Raw genomic sequence first — 24,905 nt, 5'->3', positions numbered from 1 at the left:
TAATTAATCATCCAACAACACGTGATGGATTTCAGATTTACATATCATCATCGTGAATCTTGAGTTCAAACTCGTTCGCATTCGAGTATCAGACTGCTACCAAATTAATTGATATTCAATTAGGTCCCAGGAGTCTTTTTACAGGAAAGTCTTAAACTTAATGGGAATTCGTTACCCGAACACATACTCCAAATTCCCAAGTAAAGTGGCCAAAAAGCGCGGTTTTAATTAACACTTCATTAACCAAATTGGTAAAGCGTAATCAGTTTCAGCAAATTTTTAATTTACCAAGAAATGTTAATCACGATACAGTGCGTATCTTATATGTCCAAACTAATTATTCAAAACGGTGTTCCTAATTAAAAGTTAATTAATCAATTAGTAGAAAACGATTCTCTGTATCAGAAAACATTGAATACATTGGAACGAATCCTGATCCATTTCTGAACGTTACATTGGGCAAGGAGACCTGCAATAGGCATTCTTACGTAATCCAAGTGGAACGAGTCCTTTTCCGGACTCGATTCTCGGATCGTCCCTAATGATACGGACTATCCGCCGCCAATGAGACATAAATCGCTTAATCATCGTTACCGTACTCTCCAACATTCCACCGTTTCTCGTTTCACTCAATCGTAAGCATGGATTAGCAGAAACCTCTAGTCTCCTTTCTGCTTATTTTACCGCGATACACATGAATGATTTTTCAGGACGATTCCAGGAGTATAGGTTTGTGATAATAATACTGGCTATGAATCATGCTCGGCTCAATTAAGTCACAACTTCTCCGTTTATTTCTCTGACAAATATCTGTTTAACATGCTGTTTGCTGATACATGGAGAAATGTAGAAAAGGAATTTAAAATTACGGAGGATGTGAAAGAGTAACATCTATTCTGTAAGAAAATTGTCCAAAGATTAGAGAAAGGTGTAATCGTGAGTATTCGCGACTACTCGGTTATCCCCACTTTCTGCGTTATCATGAAAGGATCACAGTGCGATTTTATGCTCAGCCAATAAGCGTAGAGTTTTTGTCCCCTCTACTTTACAGCTAATATCCTATAGAAGTGGTAATATCCAAGGTGTACGCCTGACTTAACATTTATTCTTACTGGCTATAAAGCGGGAACTATATAATACGTTTTTAAATAATTTACCTCTTCTTCAAAAGCAATCTTTGTATTTTGTTATTAATTGATTTTTTGTTTCTGGTAAAATGAACTGGGAGGAGAAATTTTTGTTTATTGGTCATCAATTAGGCAGATTTGCAACTTACAGTTGGAGTTCCTTATTTATGATGGCACGCTGTCCGTTCCGTTTGACTTGAGGTTAAAATAGATGCATAAACATAAAGCTGCATCTGGAACGAACTGTTAATACCCAGTAGCATTTGCTCACGCTGCTTCTCTTTGATTTCACATCATGCATACGTAAGAAGTCGCAACGATGTCTGGATAACGACTGAGTAACACGACTAATCTTCGGCAGTGGTTTTTAGCATATAACACGAACAACTTGTGCATTCTAATGCCTAGAAGAACGAGCGAACCGAGACAAAAACCTTTCATTTGCAAATGTCCATAAATCAATTTTCTTCATTAACATGTATTCTCGTCAATCTTTATTTGATATCTTTTCCTCGCTAAAAATAATGTTTTACAAATTACAAAAAATATATTTAATACGTAATTATCTCGTACAATTCAAAAAAGCTCATATAGCCATTAAATATTATTATATATCTGTCTGTCCATAATTACAGATATTTCGCTAGTACTAGTAACTACAGTCGACCTTATATTCGAGAATTTGAAGTTAGCGCTTTTAACGTCTCCATAACCTCACTCGCTCAACATAACCGCAACCATAGCGTGCAAATTTCATTTCCTCCTTACTTTTTACTTTACTGTAGAGGTCGACTGCGATTCAGCGAGATTCTTTCCTCCACAGAACTTACCATAAGGGTACATGCCACTAATGATCTTTATTGTATCAAAGATCAAAGATATTTTAGCAGAAATATCGATGGTGGTTTGCAAACGATTCAGTACATGATAAGTTGCTGCCGAGATACTGACTCGATTCTCGTTCGTCGAAGAGCCGATTAAAAGGGTGGATCGAAATTGACGACTTAATTTAATTCAGAGGGCAGGCATACAACGTTGCAACATCTCTTTTTGGTTCAGCCAGGACATTCGCTTCCGAGAATGCCATGGAGAAATGTCTTCATCGAGCTGCTTAGTGGCAACTGCCACATCACAGTTTTTGCTGCTGTTCCCTTTCAAGCTTTTTATCGTTCATGGAATTGACGAACATTTCTGGTTCACAGTATGATTCTAAACGAGACGATGATTCGATCTAAAATCATGGTTTTAATTAATCACCATGTTCGATAATTGAGAAATAAAATTTCTGATCCAATATCTATAACGTTTGTTTGTATTAGTGAAGTAGTATGGCTTATTCTATTTCAAGGGATTCAGCAAAAACAGCTACCTCACCACCAGGGTTTCAATCAAAGCTGTACTTCGTCTTCCTTCAATCATTCCAAGCATTTCCTTCATTTGAAAAGGATGAAGGTTTCCTCAATCAATTTTTTGCCGTTATGAATTACCCTTTTTCTATCGGTCCAGAGGTTCAGACGTCAATGGTCCGCTAGTTCAAGGTAGATTGAAAATTCTGTTAGACAATTGAAACGCGCATCTCTGTAATTGAATCTTTTTACTCGAAGACTCGAATAGATAACCTACAGCACAAATTTAGTGGTCTAGCTCTTTCATTCCTAATTCATTAATTTCATTTCAATGATCTACTATTCAAAAAGCGTTCATCTCTATATCCCATCAAACAAAATGGTGACTGTATCATTACTTTAACAGCAGGAAATATTTCTAACGCCTAAAGTAACAGGATCGCTTCTGACACTCTACTAAAACAGGTGGCACACGATTGTCTGAGAGAAGCCTGGTTGGTTATGCGCATGCGCATGCGCATACGCGCGCGAGAACACCGTGTAGTAACCGGTACAAGGCACACCATGTACCGGAATTATTAACTGTTATGCAGATGAATCTCTTATGCTTCTTCCACGCATAACACCGAGTGCTCGAACTTTTCAACCTCCGCGCCGAAGGCGTTCACTCTATCCGACCAAGATCCTCCATCATCGACAACGTTGATCTGAGTACCGCTGCCGTTCTAGCTTTATACGGTAGCCGCGACTGCTCTCCGCGTTAACGAGCTGCGAATGCGTGCGTGTCACGAGCTGGGAGGAGAGCAATTTGCAATTCTTCTGGTTTTTTTATCTTGGATTTTCCGTGATTCTATATATCAACGAAAGATCTCTCATAACTATAAAATATGGGTTACCTTTTTATATAGAAGTTTAAGTTTAAGATTGAGGGAGTATTTACTTCCTTATCCCGGATTTTCTGACATTTAAAGAATCAAAGGAAAGTTCTCCTGATTTTTTATAATATTATAAATTATTTTTATTGATTTTAACATTTTATTAGTGGATTGACAAAATTTTCAGGAGTATATAGAAACTTTTTTTTGGTTTCAAATGATTAGAACTTAAATTCTAATTTAGATCTAGATACTTTATACCTTTACGTTAAGAAGGTAGAGTTAATGATGGTTTTTGAATTTCTAGGTTACCGTGACAGCGAGACTTTCCCACAATTTCTCGACTTTTCCAGCTACTTTCAGTTTTATTTAAACATACTACATTTCTCATCGGTTTTTACTTTCGGTTTTACTGGTTTTATACTGGATTCCAGTGTTGAACTATTGAGATAGGCATTAATGGACAACGCATTAATCGTCTAGACTTCACTAAACATAAATCACACAAATACTTATACGTTATCTTCACGACGACTACTCATTGTTATTCCCAATTCTACCTTATATATTGACAAATTTCATTCTGTGAGATTTGTACAAGTTTATTTACATACGTTAGAACCATGTTGTAATAATCTAATGATCATTGTTCAACGAATGAATCAATAGTCTACACTAAACACTACGTGTAGAATACATAACGTATCGTATTTGAAGCGCACTTCCTGGATTCTCAGAATAACAGGGTAAGTGACAATTATATGTGTATACATATATACACATATACTTTCCAATTTCAACTTCATTCCAACAAATACAGTAAAAACAAAACAGTCCATTGATTCTACAATTTTGTTCCATAGTCATTCTTTATTATTTTTAGCTAAACATCTGGAACGAAGTGAGAAATACGTTGGTATTATTCCAGGAAATAAAATCTAACTCAACGTTGACCTTTGATTCACCGATTCCAACTGTTCAACGACTCCTCTCCACCTCTACACCTGTCGTCTAGTGAAACAGCTGGTGCAAGCCGAATATCCAGTGGTGTATCACCGAACTTCGCTATGAGGTGACCGGCCTACGTTTTCCTCCGTTTCCCGCGTTTATATTTAGCACGGTCGCCACCAGTTTACGACACGCGAGGAATTTTTCGTCCTGGGGAACTGGTTTCTTTCCTTGTATCTAACAAGCGTTGTGCATTCGATCTGAAATGATTCTTTAATTTCATTTGTTGATTATACTTTGATTAATAATGTGAGCCATAAGTAGCCAGGTTCAGAATAGGTCACAATGGTGTTTAATTTGAAATGTATTCTTTGCTTTTGATCAGTCACACCATTATACATATGTGTATATGTGATTCAACTATTCTCTCTCTCTCTCTCGCTCTCTCTATGTTTATTTGTGTGTGTGATTTGATACAGGTGAGCTCTAAACAGAAATTAAAGTGTTGAACTGTATGTTTAAGGTTAGGTTTACAGCTGCATAGATACTGAAAACATATTTAGTAGTGCAACATGATTTCTTTCCTATCTAAATTTGGAGCTTAAAAAATTGTAAAAATCGTCGATTCCTTTTGTTCAAACGTCTAGTTGTTGGAGATTTATTACGGTGACGAACAATTGTTCGATGCAGCTATTTCTTGTCCTAGACAGACCTGAGATAATAGTCTACTATTATAGAAGAGGGCAGAATCTTTCCGAAGAGTCATTGTAGTCCTCGTACACCGGAAATGCGTCATCAACAAATCGTTCGAGTCTGTTTACGGAAAGGAGAAGTCAATGGATGATGGTTTTTACACTACTCCGAGATCATTTTCTGTTCGAACGTCCGGTTTTTAGTACCGTGCAGTATTGAGCTCGGGCAAATTGACGGTATAGAACAGTCGAGGATTAATCTCTCTTGAAATTATGATTTTTCTACTTGTTAACGGCTACGGTTCTTCAACATGCGAGTTTGCGTTTCTAACCTGTACATGTAACAGCATTATTATTGTAAGTTTTGTTTCGCAATTGCATCTGCAGAACTCATAAATGCATCACTTGAACTTCAGATTCTAAGTCATGTGTTAAATCATTTTTCTTTTCACGATATTTTGAATGATCCAGTAATACTTATTATACCTAATGGAAATATCAAACAGAGTAGTTCTTAATTAGAATAATTAGAAAAATTATTACCTTCGTTAGAAAAATTTTGAAAGGCTCAAAACTCACAAAAGGACTTATTCTAACCTTAATATCATAAAAATGGAACTAGTATTTGGCGCCTAGAGTAGGTGGAGTTGTGAACCGCCTTAAGCTACTAAATATTCCATTCCGCCTATATTCTGCCCCAAATTACGTATCCAATCACCAATGTCGTACCCGAAACAATTTTCTAGCCTAAAACAGATTTCAATCTAAGTTCATCATTCGTCAAACTCTCAAATTTTATTTACCATCTTACATTTTTTAAACTACAATCTTATCGAATCTTATTTAATTTCCATTTACATATTATCGTTAAGGCAGTTCCATAATAGTGCAATTATAGTATAATTCCTCTATTTTAATTCATGAAGATTGTGAATCCACGGTGATGTGTGCGCGCACTTTCTTTCCCGCGCTTATGCGATCAGCCCTCCCCCGGTTCCCACGAGCATTCTCCTGCTCATTACGACTTCCCGAGGCAGAGGTGCACACGGAACCAAGTCGGTTTCTCGAAAGGAACACCGGTAACAACTCGACCCTCGACTGCTCCGTCAATAGTAGCTGCTCGAATGCGGCCTGTTTCAATATTTGTAAATCCTGCCATTCCCCCCCTGCCCCTGTTACGTCGACACTCGACAGTTCTCTGCTCGTCAGGATACAAACAAGGCGATTCGACTTCTTAACCGGGGAAACTTGTTCAGAAAGGATGGAGAAGGTTAATCTGGTCTTTATTAAACATTTTCTTTTTGTACTTCTATAGTTGGACACTGGAGAACTCTTTATGGTTAACAAGAATTTTTTATATCTTTCTTTTTGCATTTGTTATAGATTCTCGAATTAGCTTATATAAATAATAAATCTGGCTTAAATGTCCTTCTTTTAAATTTCAGCTAAAATAATATCTGGTAATATTGAACATTGAAGATATAGAAAGAAATAAATACATATATAAAAAGTCAAAGCTATTATGTGCTATAAATTAAACAAAATATTTAACGAAATAAATTAAACAAAATAAAACAATTATATCCTCTAAATTAAACTAAAACTAGCTATCTTTTGTCATATAAGCAATTATAATTGAAATTATAAAGTTATTAGGAATAAAAATATAATATTAAAAAATTGTCAAGGACACAAACATTTCATGTACGGCAATAGTCAACTAACGCGACGTTTCAGTTATCCAAAGGTTTCACGAGAGAAAGGATACAGCGGATATTTATCATGATCACCATAATTACATCAAACCACTCCTATCCGTAATTGCCACGAAACTCCGTATTAGATATATGCAATAAATCCCCATGAACGTTGAGCGTTCGTGAATTTATTAACTTCTTGTTGTCGACTCACCTTACATAAACGGAACACGTTTTCAATTTTATTCATCAAATATTTCTAATATTTCCTTGTCATGCATTTATAGTATCGTAAAATACATTGATATTTCGTTTTTATTTATTGAATTCAAAGTGATACATAATTGATTGTAAAAAGCTGTCCATATTCTAGATTTCAGATCTTCAAAGATGATAATGTATAAAGTGTCTAATTTAATGCATATTATATGAGCCTATGATCAGAATTTTAATTAAGATAGAACCTTTCTAAGACTATTTGAAAAAAGAAATACTTTCACTCAGAAGCTCTAAATACTATAAATTATATTATATACCCAAATTCTCACCAACATTCGTCCCAAATTTATTATTTACATTTAGCATTCTACCAGTTTAAAAAATCACTAGAAATCAGTACTTCCAACTCAATAGGTTTCACATTTAATCCCACCAAAAACTTCGAAAATTACAAAGAACGTAAAAAATAAATGCCATTAATTGACTGAATGTACTACAATTCCTTAATCTCAGTCGTTCCAAATAAAAGCACACCGCATCCTAACCTCAAATCGAAGGTCGAATCGCGCCGTGTAATCGTAGACACTCGAAGCGCGTGGTGTAAACAATACGTTCCGCCTGTGAGAGAAGCACTGCACGAGCCTCAAGGTCCAAACGCGATCGGTAGGAACGCAAAAAGGAGTTGTTAATGGAAGTGGAGTTCCATCGGGCGCGAGCGAGCTGGCCAAGTATATAAGGAAATCCAGTCGGGGAATTATGCAGATTGTAGGTTGGAATCCATCTGCTGATGGCTCGGACAGGGCATACTCGAACCTACGTGAGTTCATCCACGGCACAGGACCAACTACCCATCAGTTCTGCCTGTCGGTTTCGTTGCCTCCACTAGCAGGACGTTCCTCTTTCTTCTATCTGTACTTTTGGCCTCTCCATCCTTTCCTTCTACAGTATACGAAACGGTACGAGGGAAGTAGGAGGTTGGTGGAAGAAGCTTGATCATTTCCGTGGAATTACGGGGCTGTGAACGGTACAAAGTTACCTAGGGAGAAAGGGGGAAGAGTTAAATTAATGAAATCGCGACGCGCAAGCCACGACGCGCAGCTATTAGCCTGGAATGTTCAAATTGTTCCTGGCTTACGGTCGAGGTTTTATGATTGAACTTTGAACCTATCTTTTGCGTTAGAAAAGACGATATCCCTGTAAAGTTCTGGCAGCGAGGATTTGGTCGAGTTCTTTGGTGATTACACGGGTAACTATGCGAAGAATGTTCGATAAAATTCCCTAGGGAATTGGAATGGCACGGTTGGCTGTGTGATTGGAGAAACAAGTTTTGGAATCTGTAGTAGAATTGTTTGCGTGTAGCACGGTCTGTATCGTTAGAGAGGAAGTTCAATGTCCTTATAAAAATTCCCTGTGGGGCTTACGGTTGGTTATACTACTAGGGAAAATTGTAGAATGCTTTCTGAATAAATACTTGAGAAAGCTTTACGGAAATTTGTCGATACTCTCATCAATCAAATTTATAGTAATATATTGCGAAATGTATAATTAAATTTCCTATAATACTTAGTTACACCTTCATAAGAATATAATTCTTTAAAAAATGCTACAAATGCAACAAATGGTTTCTACATTGTTTTTGGCAAACTGTCAATTACACAACGGAATTTATTATCGCAATAAATATCTCTACATTATTCAGGCATTGTACATTGTGGATTATAACTCTCTCTGAAAGTGTTAAATTCCTGTGTTCTCAATTAAATTATCTGGATACAGATCGGAGGAGATCGATGGTATCGTAATGTTCAACTGACGAAACGATGTAAAGGCAAGAGGAGAAGGGACGATAGACGAGGATAGAAGAGAAAGGATAAGAAGGGAAAAGTTCTCCAGAGCGACAGGATGATGGAAATTTGCGCCCAGTGAACCTTGTCCCGGAGCGTTGGGTTATTTCTCTATTTTCATTCTTCTAAGATAACTCTGGTCTGCTCGTGATCCGGTTTACCTATCTCGTCCAATAAATATCGGAGCATCTCGTGAAAACTTCTGTTTAAACACGCTGAAATCGCGTACACAAACAGATTTCTCTAATAATCAATGTTTTCTATGCTGTATTATAATGAACCGTTGTCATCGAACCGTTAAGTGCTCTATGTTGGGAAGACTGTTACTTTTACTGACAAGTACTGATGACAAGACACACATATGCATATCTTAATAAATGGTTTCTTCATGGATTAACTGGAACCTAACCTACATATGTATGCAAATTCTTCTTCTATTACTCCTATTAAATTCCTATTTCTCTAAAACAGTTAACCACACACAGATACCAAACGTAGTAGCGTAGCACTAGCAAAATAGAAATTTTTCGTCAAGTGTTTAAATAATGACTAAGTCATTAAAATAAGTTTCTAACTTGAAACTGTTTTTAAGATAATCACAAATCATGATTAAAAAAATTATCTAAGGATTCCCATTGAATCGGAAGATATATGTTGTTCACTTGCCACTGCTAATTAACTGGAACCTAACCTACATATGTATGCGAATTTTTGTTTTGATATTCGTACTTCAAAAGCGTTAACTGCACAGAGAGACCAAAATTAATAGTTAAACAGTAATAACATAGAAATCTTCCACTAGGTTTGTAAATAATAATTAAACAGATAATCACAAATTACGATTAAAAGAAATGATTTAGGGAATTTCGCTGAATCGTAAAATACGTCGTCCACTTGACACTGGTAGTCCTGTCGGTGAATTGAGGGGACCGGGTCACATGCAATAAGAAGCTCGACAAAACAACAATGACGGCGCCAACCTGATCGTCGCTTGTCCTTTGACGTGTTCGAGAAATCGCGAGCGTGAGCATGCGCGTCAGAGAAATCGGGAATTCAGGTAGTGGTTGAACGAGAAGAAGCGAGTGTGGCTTGGTCGCTCGCGGGAAAGGCTCGACGGGGAACGAACGAGTCGAGCGAAGCTGTAATTTAGAGAAAAACGTTCCCCGGAGCCGCGGGGCCCTACTTTTCGTGCGCAGCGACCCGCCTACCTGGCCTCTATTACCGCGCTCACTTCGGATAGCGATGGGCTTAACACGAATTCGAATTATTTTTGGTGTAACAGGAAAGATTCAACTCACTGTAATAGTCATTTTTAATAGTGTTAAAAATATTAAATTCTTGTTTTTTAAATAAAAATGGTCAAAAATGTATTCTAGTTTTTAAAATGTATTCTAGTTTGCTCGTATTGTAGCTACGTTATAACGGCCAACCCCGTATTAAGATTTTGATATATTACTATTTAGCAAGTATCTAGTAGTATTTCTTACCCATGAAAATACAAGCATAATTAAAGTCTAAAATTTAAGATAGAAAAAGATAAAAAATGCATATCTAATTTTCTTGAATTGTGACTATGCTATAATAGTCAACCTTGTATTAAGATTTTGATATATTACTATCTAGTAACTATCTAGTAACATTTCTTATTCATAAAAATATAATTGCAATTCAAATACTCTGGCATTATCAAATCGAGAATATACGAGAAATCAAAAGTGCATGGCTAAATCGCGAAAAACCTGTACTGTATCAGTGGAACTACTTACGTTTCTTGCCCTCTCCTGAACAGAGGTCTTCCTCCCTGTACCCCTCTAACGCACGTTATTTCTTCGGGTACGTACTTAAAGGCTTGTGCTCGAATCATCTTTTGCACAAAATCATCGCCGCGGTAGCCTCGGATCACGCTTGTGACTGTCCTTGGGACTTTCTTCTTAGAAAGGTCTTTATTCGGGAACACGATTACAGCCACTACGTTGGAATTACGGGCAATCAGTTGGCGTGACTTCGAGGAATTGTTTTTTGGGACGTATAACCAAAGGCGGAGGGCCAAGATTTGTGAATTCGATCTTTCGATTTTTTTACTTTGTTGTTAGCTCTCTGTTTATAATATAGGTTCTGTTACATGTTCCACATAAACTATACAAGACAATCTAAAACTTCATTGAGGTTAATTACTAATTTAAAAGAATGAATACTGTATTTATATTTGGAAAATTTAAAAAAAGAAATTTATTACTGAGAATAAGGTTACTAATTTCAGAGAATATTATTGTACTTGTATCTGGATATTTTGTAGCGAACAGAATTTTCAAGGTCATTGGTGAATGCATACAACCAATAATAAGCAATTTAAATGATTATGATGAAAATCATGGTACCGTATTAATTTGCAAATTTTTTAATAGGCATTGATTTAGTATCCGCTTCATGAATAAAAAATGTGATCACGAATGTATAGTTACTTTTTTCTCGTAGAATAATGATTTACGACGAGACTTTCAGGGCCTACTGCGATTACGTTTCACCAATATACCGCGCTAAGTCGAACGAATGGATCGAGGCGATAACCTCGAGACGTGTTTACGCCTGTCCTTGAGGGTATACTCTCTTCTCGTTTTGTTTTTTCCCAAGACGGGAAAAAAACAGCAGACTTATTCACGGACAGTGATTGCATGCGTATAGTTGAAATTACAGAGGGCGGGCTGATCGGGATGATCGATTTCAGAAATTGTCTCTCCGGATGGAAAATTAATAAATGATTCTTCATCACATGATAGAAATTATGGTTACTCTGGTAATCGTATCCCTCGGCATTTCACGCAGTTACCTTCCCCAGAAACGTCGATCCTTCAGTTTAGGAACTTTTCTCAAAAAGATTCCTACATAGTTCCAAACATTGATCATGCTGAAGATCAAATGTGATTATGTAAATAAATTTGATAGTATGTATACGGAGTGCCACTTAAACAATGTCACTCACAATGATCAAATTGGAAATTTTTAAAAAATTTCTTGCAAAACATTTAGTTTAAATGTAAATGAAACGAATGAAATTTTTAAGAATCAACAGTAATATTTAAATGAAACTTAAAATCTAAAGGATGACAAATATTTAAAAAATATACTAAATAGCGAATGACTGAAGAAACATTACTAAAACAGAGTACATTGATTTTAGAGAAATTTAATTAGTTAAATAACCTCCAACATAAATTATGCACTTCTCCATTTAAAAAATGTCTTAATGTAATTTACAAGAGGAAATATTTCAAGCAACATTGGCATATGAAATTATTATAAATTACGATGGTATTAAGCAAAGCAACGACGTGTTAAAACATAATATATTGAGTAGGTGTACGCAGATGTAAATCTATCCAATTGGACAGACATAAATCTGTTCCAAAGGAAAAAAGAAAAGATACAACTAAATGAGACGGCGATGTTAAATCCTGTTCGCACTGGCGTAACACGCTTGTCATCCGTATTGTCACCCACACCTCCTTTCGAGATCACTATCGGGGCGTTATTGTCAACAGTGTGGATGGTTCCAAGTTTGGAACGCTACCGGTAATGTTAACCAGCCGCATTATCCGAATGATTATTTCCACGAAACAAACTAGCAAAAAAGGAACGAATGAATCATAAGCCGACAAAGGAGATACTTTTTACTTCTCGATTCTTCATCTCTGTAATCGTTACCTAGAAGTTCCTGCCGCTTTCTACAGGTCATTAGGAACTGCCTTACAAAAACTTGATCAAGTAAACGTTAACAATTTTTCATTTTTGCTTAACTACCTTTCTCGCTCTTCATGTCGTTGCAACGATGAGAAATAAATTATAAGTGCTTCCTCAACAGAAAATAAAAGTTTTGTGAGAAATCTATAATAAGATATAATGAAGGAAAAAACTGAGTAGGATGTATTTCAAAATTAACCTACATCGTCGAATTCCTCCATCAGATCCATTCTTTTCGCTTCTCCATTTATAAAAGAAACACCACGAATTATTTCCCCAATCAAATCTGTTCCATCATGCCTTAAATCAACCCCTGTATCTTCAAACCACTCCGAGTAAAAAATCCAATTCCATCATAACCTCAAAATGCGTGTATCCTGCTCAACACGCACATTTCTCGCCGAAGTTACCTGGGTCGGTTCAGCGCCCTACAAAGAGATGTCGCAGGTGAAAAATATGACGAAGAGAGACAGCACGTAGGGACAGATCCCCGTAAGGAGCTAAAATTCGTCATAGATAGACTGTGACAGATTCACCTTGCTCTGCAGACAGAGTAAAATAGAGGGAAGAAGGAGACGTTAGCAGTCGACGATGGCACTCGTAGAAGACGCGAGAATGGGGTGCGAAAATGTCGAGACATCTGCTACCTCCCTGCCGCTGAAAATTATTAATCCTGTCAAAAGTACTAAATCATATTCCCTGCTGTTGCACACACTGACTGTCTAGGGAAAGAGGGGCGAGGAAGTTAGAGGATGCGAAAGTGAAGAGTAGCTGCGACTACGACGACGTACATCGTTGCTGACCTTGATTTAGGGTCGCAGAAACCCTTCCCCGAAGATCGCGCCAGGTATTTATGACTCGAAGGAACTGGTTGCCGCTGTGAACTCTGGTAGCATCTGCGGCTGAAAGGATTCTCCCCCGGGGGCGCGGGAAGAAATCGAAAATATTCATATTTCAGCACGTCTACGCTTCGCTGCTCGAGTTTGTCCTTTCTTGGGATGGAATTCAAGTGAGGTTGTTGAGACCGAGCATCGAAGTAAGAAGGTTAAGTCTGGCAGAAGTAGAATCTGTTCATTTTTGTCGAACATTTGCAGATGGATGAGATTAGAATTGGATTGTGAAAAACAATCGCTATAATAGCGAAATATTAAAGTATTAACCTTACTTTGAAAGATTCTTTTTCAGTTCTTGTATAGAAGTTCAATGGAAAAGAGGTTAGGTTTAGGGCACTGTAGTAAGGAAGTTAAATCTGAAAAGAAAAAGAATTGGTTAATTCTTGTTTATTGTTTTCGAGATGCAAAAAGTAGAATTGAATAGAGAAAGCCACAGTAAATGAAATACTCGGACACTAACGTTATTTTAAAAAACTCAGCTTTTTGTATACAAGTTATGTGAAAAAGAGGTTAGGAATTTAATCAGGCTGATGAAGAACCGATTAATCAAACCAATTTATCTTCTGCCACGTTCATTAAAGGTTGTACTGTTGGAATACGAAGAAAAAAGAATATTCAAGTTCCATGTGTCTGCCACAATAGGTCTGTTTTTCGTTTTTGGTAATAGAAATGAATCAAGAGCTTCAAGCTGGGATGGATAAATAAGTCGTTTAAATAATCCCCAGTATGAATTAATGAATGACTCTGTTAGAAGTGGTTCTCCAAGAAAATGAATGTCCCTGCACTCTAATGACCAGGCTGATATTTTTGAATAATCTTCGATAGACGATTGAAATTAAACCAGTAAATAAGAAAAAGTAGATTACAATATACCTGTGAACGTCAATTAATTATTAGATCCAATATTATTAACATAATCAAATAAAAAGCTAGTTAAATGGTAACAAATAAATAAAAAATAAATAGAGAAAAACAATATTCCTACTTTTGCTTCCGATCAGCTTACTTTACATTGAAACGAAACGAAAATTACATATTTCATAACCTGCCACGATTAAAATTCAAATCCACTTTTATAGTTACGCCCATCGATGCCCCGGGGGCAGAATCTCGAAGTACCCTAAGCTTCATTATACGTCGAGATTAAATAAGAACAACCTAACCTAACGGGCACGTTTCATTTTCTTTCTTCCCGCTTTCATAATGCTCATTCTTCTCTGATCGGTCCCTTTTCCAACTAAACCGTGACATCTAGTGGCGGCTACGGAGATACGTTTGAAAAATAATGGAGATTAATCAAAATTCCCCGCGTCACGCGTCTTCTTGGCCCCTTTCCTATTCAAAGTAACGCTAAAGCTGCGTCCTCACTGAAACAACGACAAGGGACTTTTTGTTAATGTTCTGTATTTTTCGAAAAGGTTACTGGTTGTTGCGCAATGTTCTTCCATGTTTTTTCCGATTCTATTGGCACTGATATAAGTTAGTGTTTATTGCCTACTGTTGTTGATTCACAACGCATTAGTATGTGAACAACGAAAACAAAATGTTCCATTGATTACTTTGCTCCAGTGTGGACAAAATGTTTCTACAAGTTGATAGATGTTGGGTATTATTTGAAACGTGCAACATCAACAGGCAGCAAAACGAGTGAGAATGCAGCTTGAGAGAAAAATATGATACGCTAGAAAACTTCCCCTTTCGAACGGACGTAGGTAAAACGCCGACGGAAAATATACCTTTTAATGAATCGCCTCGTGCACAAACCTCATCTGGTTTCGTGATGGAATTTCAAAACACTCGTCTCCATCTCCCATATAACGAGAGTCTTCCACCATTCGAAACGCGTGCCTTTGCACGACCATGCGTATATTTTTCGTTAGACAGAAATTGCATTTTTTAATTCCCTACGCGTATCTCGAATAACAGGCGCTCATATCGAGTTACATTTTTACGCTGGGTAATTGGAGGTGGCGCCCTCTCTGCGCAATCGTGACGAAGGTAAATAAAATTCGCCAACCTGGGAATTTAATTGAACGCGAAAGCCCGTAGGGATGATGACCAAGGAAGAAGAAACTTAGGAGTTGAGAAGAGGTCAAATCAAGTCTCGTGAATCAGTTTCAGATAACGTAGAAGGAGGCTATGAACGGTGTGCTTAATTCTTATTCGCTCTAAACAGGTGTAATTATAGCTGTTCCATAGAGGTGAGCGGAAGATTTATTAAGTTACCGAAGGAAGCCACGCTTTCAGTGGCTATATATTATTCTGGCAATAAACACAGATAGGTTAAGTACTGCATTGCACGCGGCATCGTGCCTGTCATTGGTTTAATTGAATCGCCGATTAAAGGCTATGTACGTTTGAATTCTTGGAATTGTAATAAAATATCTTATCGCTATTCATAGGAACTTTCATGGAAACTGATCATCATGTATAAGTATCTATGTACACAGTGATGGATATTGGCACAGTACGCAACCCCTCATACAAACATTATTATTAAAAACATTATCTATACTACTTGTGCTTTATATGGATGTTTATTTATGTCTTATTTGCCTGCATTCAAAAACAGGACAAATATGATAGAATAGAGAACATGCAGCTAATAAAAATATTTTTTACCATTATCTTATACCTAGGCAAAAATATTGGTTTGTACACATTTTCACACTTTTGACAATTTTTATTTACACATATTATTATATTTTACTACAATAATAAATATATTGTCCATCACTTTATATAGCTATCATTCTATGAGCCTTTACCAACGGTAAATAAGCGCGAGATACCATAAAAATTCATTTTCAACAAATTTAGGAAGCATTGATAAGCCGGTCACGAATGAATCATGAAAACCTGGTATGTATCCCAGAACGTGGCGTTCGAGCGACGTTTCGTTTATGATTGGTACGACTCCCAGGGTGGTCGTTTAACGAACGGACTAACGGGCAAATCCTCACCACTTGGGTATATACAGGATCCGGGCGGTAGCAAAGGCTGTGCCTCCCAGCCGTCTCGCTTAGCGAGCTTAATTCGGTAGTACCGCGAGATATATTAATTAACGATGGCTCGACTTGCAACCCAATTTAGAAACAAGCACCTTGTTTGCATACAAAGGAGCGTTATACAACGAGTTCGCACCCTCGATTCCGTGCCGATATAAATGGTGGTCGTTGAAGAGGAACCACCCTGCGAGTGACGAGCAAGACGGTGGGGGAAACGAAAGAAATGCTGATAAAAGGTATATTTATGAGAAAACAGTAGCTGACGCAAGTATTTCGATATTTACCATGAAAAAGTTTTGTATATATTGTGTATCATATAAAAAATTTTGAAATTTCATTGATAGGGCATAATAAGACTGGATTACATTGTCGGATAAATCTGAAACCTTTCTGAGACCACTCAAAAGCAACACAAATGCTACACGGATAGAATAATAACACTACCTAATAAATGATATAGGATTATTGAACTAAATGATACATATTTGATTTAATTGTATTACTGAAAGATGTTGGAATAAAGTTTATATAAGTATTATATATTATATATATATTACATTATAATATTTATAAAATTTGAAACCAATGTGAAAATGTATGCAGAAATTGCGAATTTCATCAACTACCGCACATGGAAATGGAACATAGATGAAACTATAAAAAAGAACAATTTGATAGTACGTGAAAGAAAAACCATACAATACACCAGAAATATAAAACGAAAAAGAGAAGGAAATGGATGATAGAGTGAAATAAGGAAAATGGTGGAAACGAATTGAAAAAGTAAGACAAGTGAAAAATGTAAAAGAAATGGCAGAGATAAGAAACTGACAAAGGGAAGGGAGTAAAGGGAAAGGAAAGAAGAACACGGAGGATGCAAACGTGGAAAGAGGGATACACTGAATGGGACTCGTTAAAACGCGTACAGAGTGTTTAAGGAAGACTCTACTGTTGACCGAGTACTTGAAATGCACTTGTGTGCAGCTCTCGAGAATTCATGCACGAATAGAATGTGCTTCTTCTTCGCTGCTGAGTTCGCGTTTTCGTGCTCACAAATATCGCCGACTTCCTAGTACCAGACTTCCTGAATTTAATTAAGAGTTTCGACAGGTCACGCCGCGTTAACGCTTCCCATCTGGTCATGTTTAACCTCCTCTACGTGCTCAACATAGCTGAGAATTTTACTGGAAATTAAATAGCGCGTAAAGTTAAAGTATTACAATTTTATAGATTATCAATGAAATTAAATATACAATGGCTATAAAAATTCCAAATTCAATTACATTTAATACTTAGTATTATCTGAAGTTAAGAGTATTCCGAGAAAATTCGATATTTCGATCGATAAGTGTGCGAAGAAGAGAATCAAGACTCGGTCGATAATGTTGCGCACTTGGAATTCGATAAATCATAAAGTCTATGAGAAAAGTCTACATGAGATAAGTTCTTATCCAATGACACTAGAAGAACTTTATCATGAAGATGAGATGAATATGCTGATAGAAGTGAAAATTCTTATTACAAGTCGTTACTGAAACTTACGCGTAATTCGCCTAACTTTATTCATAAAAGCGAACATCAAGCTTTATTCGCATCGTTACTTATGCATACAACATGAAACACAGTGAAGAAGAGCTTGCTAAATAGGACAAAAGTGAAGTCTGAAAAAGCGTATTTCATATTTAAAAGCCGGATGGTCTGAAATTGTTAAAAACTATGCAAATAGTATTGAATATATAATTGCTATACATTGAATAACTATAAAGATGTTGGAATATGTAATGTATATTATATTAAGCAGAAAATAGTCTTTCTTTTACAGCGTAAATATTCCAGTAGAGAAGACATGGTCATTTCGATCTTCTGAAGAAGCGACATGGTTTAATTCCACAGTCGGACGGGTTGCATCCTTAAAGGAGTTACTTATCAACCGATCAGGTTTTCAGTAATCCAATCACAGAGGGGGTTATAAACCTAATATCATATAGAACTTTATATTACATGTATACCAATTTTGAAAATACTTTGAATATTCTGTACAATTTATAGTATTTTTATGATTTAAATCTGAAAATTTAGGAATTATATAAATTACATTAATGAGCTTTAGTAGATGTAAAAAGATTACATTCCTTTGCATATTATTCTAATAATTATCGATTATCAAACTTCATACTGAATTAAATAACTATGATTAATCACAATATCTTTCTTTAGAAAGCAAATACAGTTCTAGTTAACAGAAATATTTCTATTCATCGATAAAGCAAAAAAATGTCTTGATTACTCCACAAAACATCAAATCCGCAAAGAATTGGCGCGTATTGTAGCGTAGCGTAGCTATAAGTACATCAATTTAGAGCTTCCCATACGGAGAGCGTATACACGCGCTAGATTCCGCGCAAAGGGGCGTGTTTAACTCAATTTTCGCGTCGAAGGGGCACGCTTCGATTCAAACGCAACCACCTTCAATTTATGGCGCGTTGTCGTCTCCCACGGGGCGAGGGGAATTTCCGTCACGGCCTTGGCTCAATTTCCGCCGAAGCTGCACCCTAAATTTCAGATAACACCGCAACTTGTCCCCCGCGTATCCTGTCTACGACAGAGTCCACCGAATTTTTTTCTCTAAAAAGTACCGAACCTAACCTCAAAGCGAATTAACTCCGTCAAACCTCCACGTTTGCCAATTAAATTTCCGAATCGGTCAAGCGTCAAATGTATGATTGAATAATATAATTATAATAACTAACTTTATTGACACCCATTTCTATTATTTATTTACTTATTTTTACCCTCGATTGTCAAAAAAATAAATACAATCCATTTTTAGGATCTATTATCTCTTTGTAAACGAAACGGAAAGTGCACCGTATTGAAATAGAAAACGTCAGAGTGTCTCGAAATGTAATCTTAATATGTGATATATTTAATATCTAATCTCTAATATTTCAATCTTTGTAATACAGATGTATTTTTTCCATATTTTTTTTTTTTTTGCCATTAATATCTTTTTTAAGACGTAAACGAGACCCTGTGACCACGTGACACACACAATCACATATTTGATACATAAAATAGAATTATTCTGCAATCGATGGATTTGATAAATCTAGTTTATGTTTCTACTAACTACGAAGGAAATTATAATAACATGAATTGAAGAATTCATCAAAAGCTAAGTTATAAGAAGAGGTTAAGAAACTTCGCCACACCTCCAGCCTCCTCCATATCGACGCGGTCGATGCAGAGCATTTATCTGGCGGAAGTTGGACGGAAGTGGGAGCCAAAACCCCGGTATATCCCGATGTTCTCCGCGATCTGTCTCACCGGTGGTGTTATAGTTCGGTTTACGCTCGAGGCAGCTTCCAGCCTACCTAACCTATAATAGAGGGGACGTTGAGCATTTAGCTTATCACGGTCGACTATCTACCGGTGGCATACGCCTCCGTTTAGGGCTTTTCGCCCCTCCAGACGCGAGCCTACGCTAGGTATACGTGTGCACGCGAGACGCACAGAGATGGTGGAGGCTCTTAAATCAGTCGCTGGTTTGCCTCCGGCGGCTGAATTTAAGCGAAAGCGTTATCAGAGGGCTGGAGGTGAGACTGGACCGGAGATAAACCTTGTACGCTACGAATTAACAGCGTAACGGAGTGGGGAAACCGTTTGTCCGATGCGTGGATCATTGGTGAAGTGGGAAAGATGGTAGGGGAAACGGTAGGAGAGGAATAGGGAGAGAGAAAAAGCGAGAGAGAGAGAGAGAGAGAAGAGGAAGGAATGTTGAGAGGAACTTAAGGATTCTTGCAGAGTTGAGAGAAGCTGAGGTTTTGGAGGATATCGTGGTGCTGGTTTGATGGTATTCAGAGGATATGAGAGATATGAACTATATTGGTTATTTTATGAACTCATCCTTCTTTTAAAATTGCTATAGAATAGGTAGTAACGGAGGGAATTTCTTTTTGAACAAGAAATTGCGTTAATGAGTTCGAAATTGTGAAGTGAATAGAGTAGTACTTTGAGATTAAGTACCTTTTTGGAAGAGGGGTCGCTTTTGATGAAGAGGGCAACGTAACGCGAAATTGTCGGTAAAAGGAGGAACAAGGCAGCTCTTTAATTATTCCTAAGATAATGTTCATCATACTCTAGGTAAGCTTATAATGAAACGGTTAGCACCAGCATCTACTTAAGTAGGAAAAGCTTATGGACTATATTTAAGCAATGTAGTAATGAATAATTCTGTGATGACAATATCGCATAATAATCACAGTAATTGAATAAAAATAAAAAATATTTTCCAATCTAGAATTCTAACTTAACTTCAAACGAATTCTCCGACCGGTATTATTATATTTTTTAAATTAAAAAATGTTTAAATCTAAAATCATTAGAAACATAACCTTTATTTCATATAGCAAATTGAGATTACCATAATTTCATTTTTTAACTTAAAGTCCCGTTATCTAACCTACAAATGCTTCTGAGCGTTAGAACACATGTCAAAGAGCACACTGCATTAATTAAAGCATCTCACAGAAGAAACCACGTATAATCAATAGATTGGAAAGGTTTACGATCGGTCGTCAAGCCTACTCACGATTAATTGACCTTTTCCCTGGAAACTGTATGGTAACACGTAAAATTCGCCCCTGAAAAGGTGCGGCTAGAGCTTGTCTCCTTTCGTGTTGTTTCTCCCTTTTCGGCTATTGAAAAGCAGCTGCTTACGAGTGGTTGCCTAAAATACGAGCTATATACTCTATATATAACGGAAGTGGTTCGACGACTCGATCGATCAATGCAGGAAAAAAGGAAAGGGAGAAAGGGATAGGTATATGTATAGCTAGTTTTATGGCGTGGCGTGCAGATGGAGCCTTGGAATCTGCGAACCATAAAGACGACGCGACGGCCAGCTCCGATTTACGATGAGAAAAGGGGGCATAACCGAAGCGGATCGTAAATCATTTCGTGCTCGATACAGCCGGCCCGTTCACGAATCTGTAATCTTCTTCTAATTGATACGGTGATTCTACATGTGGGTATCCCTCAAATATAAGCGTTTGAACGAGACAAGTCAGAAAAAGTGGATTAGATAATGATTTCTTCTTCTTAGATATTCTAATATCTTTAATATTATGAACAGTGTTTTTAACATTTTGAAGGGGATGACAGGAACTAAATAAATCGACAATTTTGATGATACGGGATTGGTTGACAATATACAGCAATTTAAAACTGTGCCTCTATAAAAACTACTTAAGATATTTAGTGACTCATGATATTTGTCCTCTGTAGTTTCCATTTTATACAATTCACTAAGCACGTATTTCAACCAGAAAATCCGTATGTTTTTCACGTAAAAAGCGCAGATATAGAATTTTTATTAGTTGACTCATCGATGTGTTCCATCGCGGTCGTTATTAAAATCTGCCGATGCAGGACGAAAAAGAAGATCCACGAGATGAAAGCGGAGAAGAGAGTAGAAAAAAAGGCGACGGTAAATCCAGATTTAATAGAGAATTCTCGTGTGAACTTTCTTCCATATTGTTCGTAGTCCGGTAACCCCAGGACCTGACGTCGGCATATTGCATTATCGCTCGACTTATGGGAACCCATATTGAATATGATACTGCAGAGGTCGACACAGAGGCCAGAGGGATCGCGCGAAAAGCATATTTCAAAAATAAGGATAGTCCGGTAGGGACGGTCTACAGTCGTGTATTATACAAGATGGCGCGAAATATGAAAAGAGGAAGATATGCAAGGAATGATTTGAAAAGGGAAACACATTAAATACTATAGTATTTGTAATGTTGTGGAACTTGAATGTTACGAAACAAAACTTGAAATCTACTGAAGTAAATCGTGCAAGTTGAAATCTCGTTATCTTATAAAAATTAATACGGAAAAAAAGATTTAAAAAATCCCAATTCTTCGCATATGTAAAACCATGTTTCGACTAAATTTGCAATAAATATAAGTTATGCTTGCTCGATAATTACTCAGATAAAACAATTAGATTATAGAATCATATAAGTAAGACTTCATTATCCAATTTATTTTGCAAGTTTGGCGAAACACCATAAGTCAACTAGATGAATGAAAATTGTTATGAAGAGAGTAAGTGGATTTAAAAAAATCCAATGGCAAATGTATGTAATTATTCCGAAATTATTACATCTATTCAGTGACCCTAAATACTGTTAAAGCGTTAAAATTTGCTTCTCAATCACTAAAAACGCAATTCAACGACCAATCCCTATAATTATAGGTTCCCTGTGGAAAACGCAAATCCCAGAAAACCCATCGAATTAGTCCACCTTCGAAATCACCCTCCGCATCGCTCTTTATTACCCAAATACGTATCAACAGCTTCCCCTTCCGTCACTGGACAAAGCACGCCTATTAACAATATCCCTGTGACCATTTAACTAAGCAATACGAACGATATCTGGAATTTCAACCTCCTCAGGTAATGATATCCTAAATCTTAAAACTACGTTACATTCTAAAACAAATGTTTCTCTTAAACATATATATATATATATTATATATATAAACATATATATATATATATTTCTCTTAAACATATATATATATATATATATATATATATATATATATAAAAGTATAATTATTCTTCAGTATCAAAAATATTAGAACCTCGTCCTGTAATATGATTTAGAAATGGCACAGATTAAAGACGCATAGTTGTAACAATAATTATATCCTTTTTGGGAGGATAATTTCAATAATAGAAACATTCTTGTCGTACCCAGAGTTTTCAAAATAAAAATTCTAAAGGATCACCAAATATATACACGGTGATTGAAAAATGAGGTTGAAAAAATTGGTAACATACCGAGTATTCATATAAAAATGTTGTTCCATTTTGCACCACCAGCCTCCACAAATCAGGCCCCAAACAATATCCCCCGATGCGCCCCATTTTTCTCCCACCAAGGAAGTCTGCAGCCCTCAACAACAAGAAACCAAGAACAGAGCTTTTCCACGTCTCGATCATTACCCAAAGTGTTCATTCCACAAAGACATGCGTTTCCCCTGTCTCAGAGATACAAGAGACGAAGGGATATGAGTTCACAGGGGGTATTCGCGTTATGGTCAACACGTTCGCTATAATAAAACTATTCCTGTCGCAGCTCACGGTACGTACGCAGCAGAGACGAGCCTACTAGAAGGGATGGAGAAGGGGGCAGATCCCGTGGGATATAAATGCCGGCAGGGTGTTTCTTTGGATCGTGGCCGGCTACGTAGATTCAATCACGACCCTTCCTATACCGAGTGACCTCGCGGCTCGAATACCAAACAGATCTTTCGTCCACGGTATTAGAACGTCCCGACGTCTTTGATCGTGACATGAATCCTCGCCAAAATTTCACCTTCTCTCGCTTCTACAACCTGAACGTACTGGTAAGAAAATTGTCTGTAAGCTATACAATAGTACCTACATAATACGAAAATTCCAGCACAATTCGTTTCAGCTCAATCATTTGTGCATTATTCAGTGTCTCAAGTTCAATGTGATCTAAATGTAAGTAGACGGTACATATTTATGTAAATCAATATTTTGACAAATGCATTTAAAGAAATGGATCTCTTACGCGGAGATTTATTATACCCTTGATATATTCTTATAACTATAAATATTAATTATACAGGGTGGTTGGTAACTGGTGGGACAAGCGGAGATTCTACGCGAAAAAAGAAGTCGAAAATATAGAATAAACATTTTTCGTTTGAGGCTTCGTTTTCGAGAAAATCGACTTTGAATTTTCGCTCGGTACGCGTGCACTTTATCACGTCTCGTTATAACGGATCACACTGTAGATCGTTGTCTCGATGGAAAAATTAAAAAAAAATTTTTATCCTATATTTTCGACTTCTTTTTCGCGTAGAATCACCCCCTTTCCGCTTGTACCACCAGTTACCAACCACCCTGTATATTCAGGGCCGCGTCTATACCTTTGGAGAGCCTAGACGCAAAATCATCATGAGGCCTAATTAAACTTCAGAAATTAACGTGACCCCATAGAGAAGGAGATCTTAGCTTACACTTAATGTGCTTTATATAATGTGTTTTAATTTCCCATAAACATGCATAGTCCATTAATGACAAAGACAGTAAATAGATATAGTCAAAATGAACAACAAATATCTATTCCTTTTTATTAAAATTTAAGCGATCACCGTGCTGTCTACCAAAGTGATGAGAGGAATGAGGATAAAAAAGTTTCGACGAAGACGAAGTTACCACGATGAGGGACGCCATTACGAACATCAAGAGAAACGATAAGGCGACCGTAAAGAGACGGTCAGAGAGAGAAGGTTTATTCAGGACGTAAAATTAAGTTACGGCCGAACATCGAGGATTAACGATTTCACCGTGGTCTCTCTATTCGACTGTATTTTAGGATTGTTTACCCGGAACTTTGTTCCCGCGGTTTCGACCCGCTCTTTGATCTCCCGCCATGGCGACAGAGGGAGCCATATGGGGTTTCGACGAACT

At 36.9% G+C, this 24,905-nt stretch overlaps 1 protein-coding gene and 3 long non-coding RNA genes across 5 annotated transcripts in view; all 4 read right to left on the bottom strand.

Annotated features, from left to right (window-relative positions):
• LOC117160621 (uncharacterized) overlaps window positions 1–24,905 on the bottom strand; it is a 115,094-nt gene that overhangs the window by 15,854 nt on the left and 74,335 nt on the right. The window lies entirely within an intron of this gene.
• LOC117160623 (uncharacterized) lies at window positions 820–3,149 on the bottom strand. 2 transcript variants are annotated; one of them, XR_013058019.1, is made up of 3 exons: window positions 2,497–3,149; window positions 1,958–2,358; window positions 820–1,642 (listed from the first exon to the last, which is right to left on the bottom strand). It is a non-coding gene; the product is annotated as an uncharacterized LOC117160623 (long non-coding RNA). The 2 variants fall into 2 exon arrangements; XR_004464837.2 differs by having other exon boundaries at window positions 820–2,358; window positions 2,497–2,655; window positions 2,751–3,149.
• Window positions 5,276–6,403, bottom strand: LOC143302477 (uncharacterized). The gene is made up of 3 exons (XR_013058020.1): window positions 5,800–6,403; window positions 5,586–5,735; window positions 5,276–5,474 (listed from the first exon to the last, which is right to left on the bottom strand). It is a non-coding gene; the product is annotated as an uncharacterized LOC143302477 (long non-coding RNA).
• LOC117160625 (uncharacterized) lies at window positions 12,699–13,537 on the bottom strand. The gene is made up of 3 exons (XR_013059146.1): window positions 13,290–13,537; window positions 13,023–13,143; window positions 12,699–12,914 (listed from the first exon to the last, which is right to left on the bottom strand). It is a non-coding gene; the product is annotated as an uncharacterized LOC117160625 (long non-coding RNA).

The sequence above is a fragment of the Bombus vancouverensis genome, chromosome 1, assembly GCF_051014615.1.
Source record: "Bombus vancouverensis nearcticus chromosome 1, iyBomVanc1_principal, whole genome shotgun sequence".
Classification (NCBI taxonomy): domain Eukaryota; kingdom Metazoa; phylum Arthropoda; class Insecta; order Hymenoptera; family Apidae; genus Bombus; species Bombus vancouverensis.
This window is presented reverse-complemented; position numbering and strand designations above follow the sequence as displayed.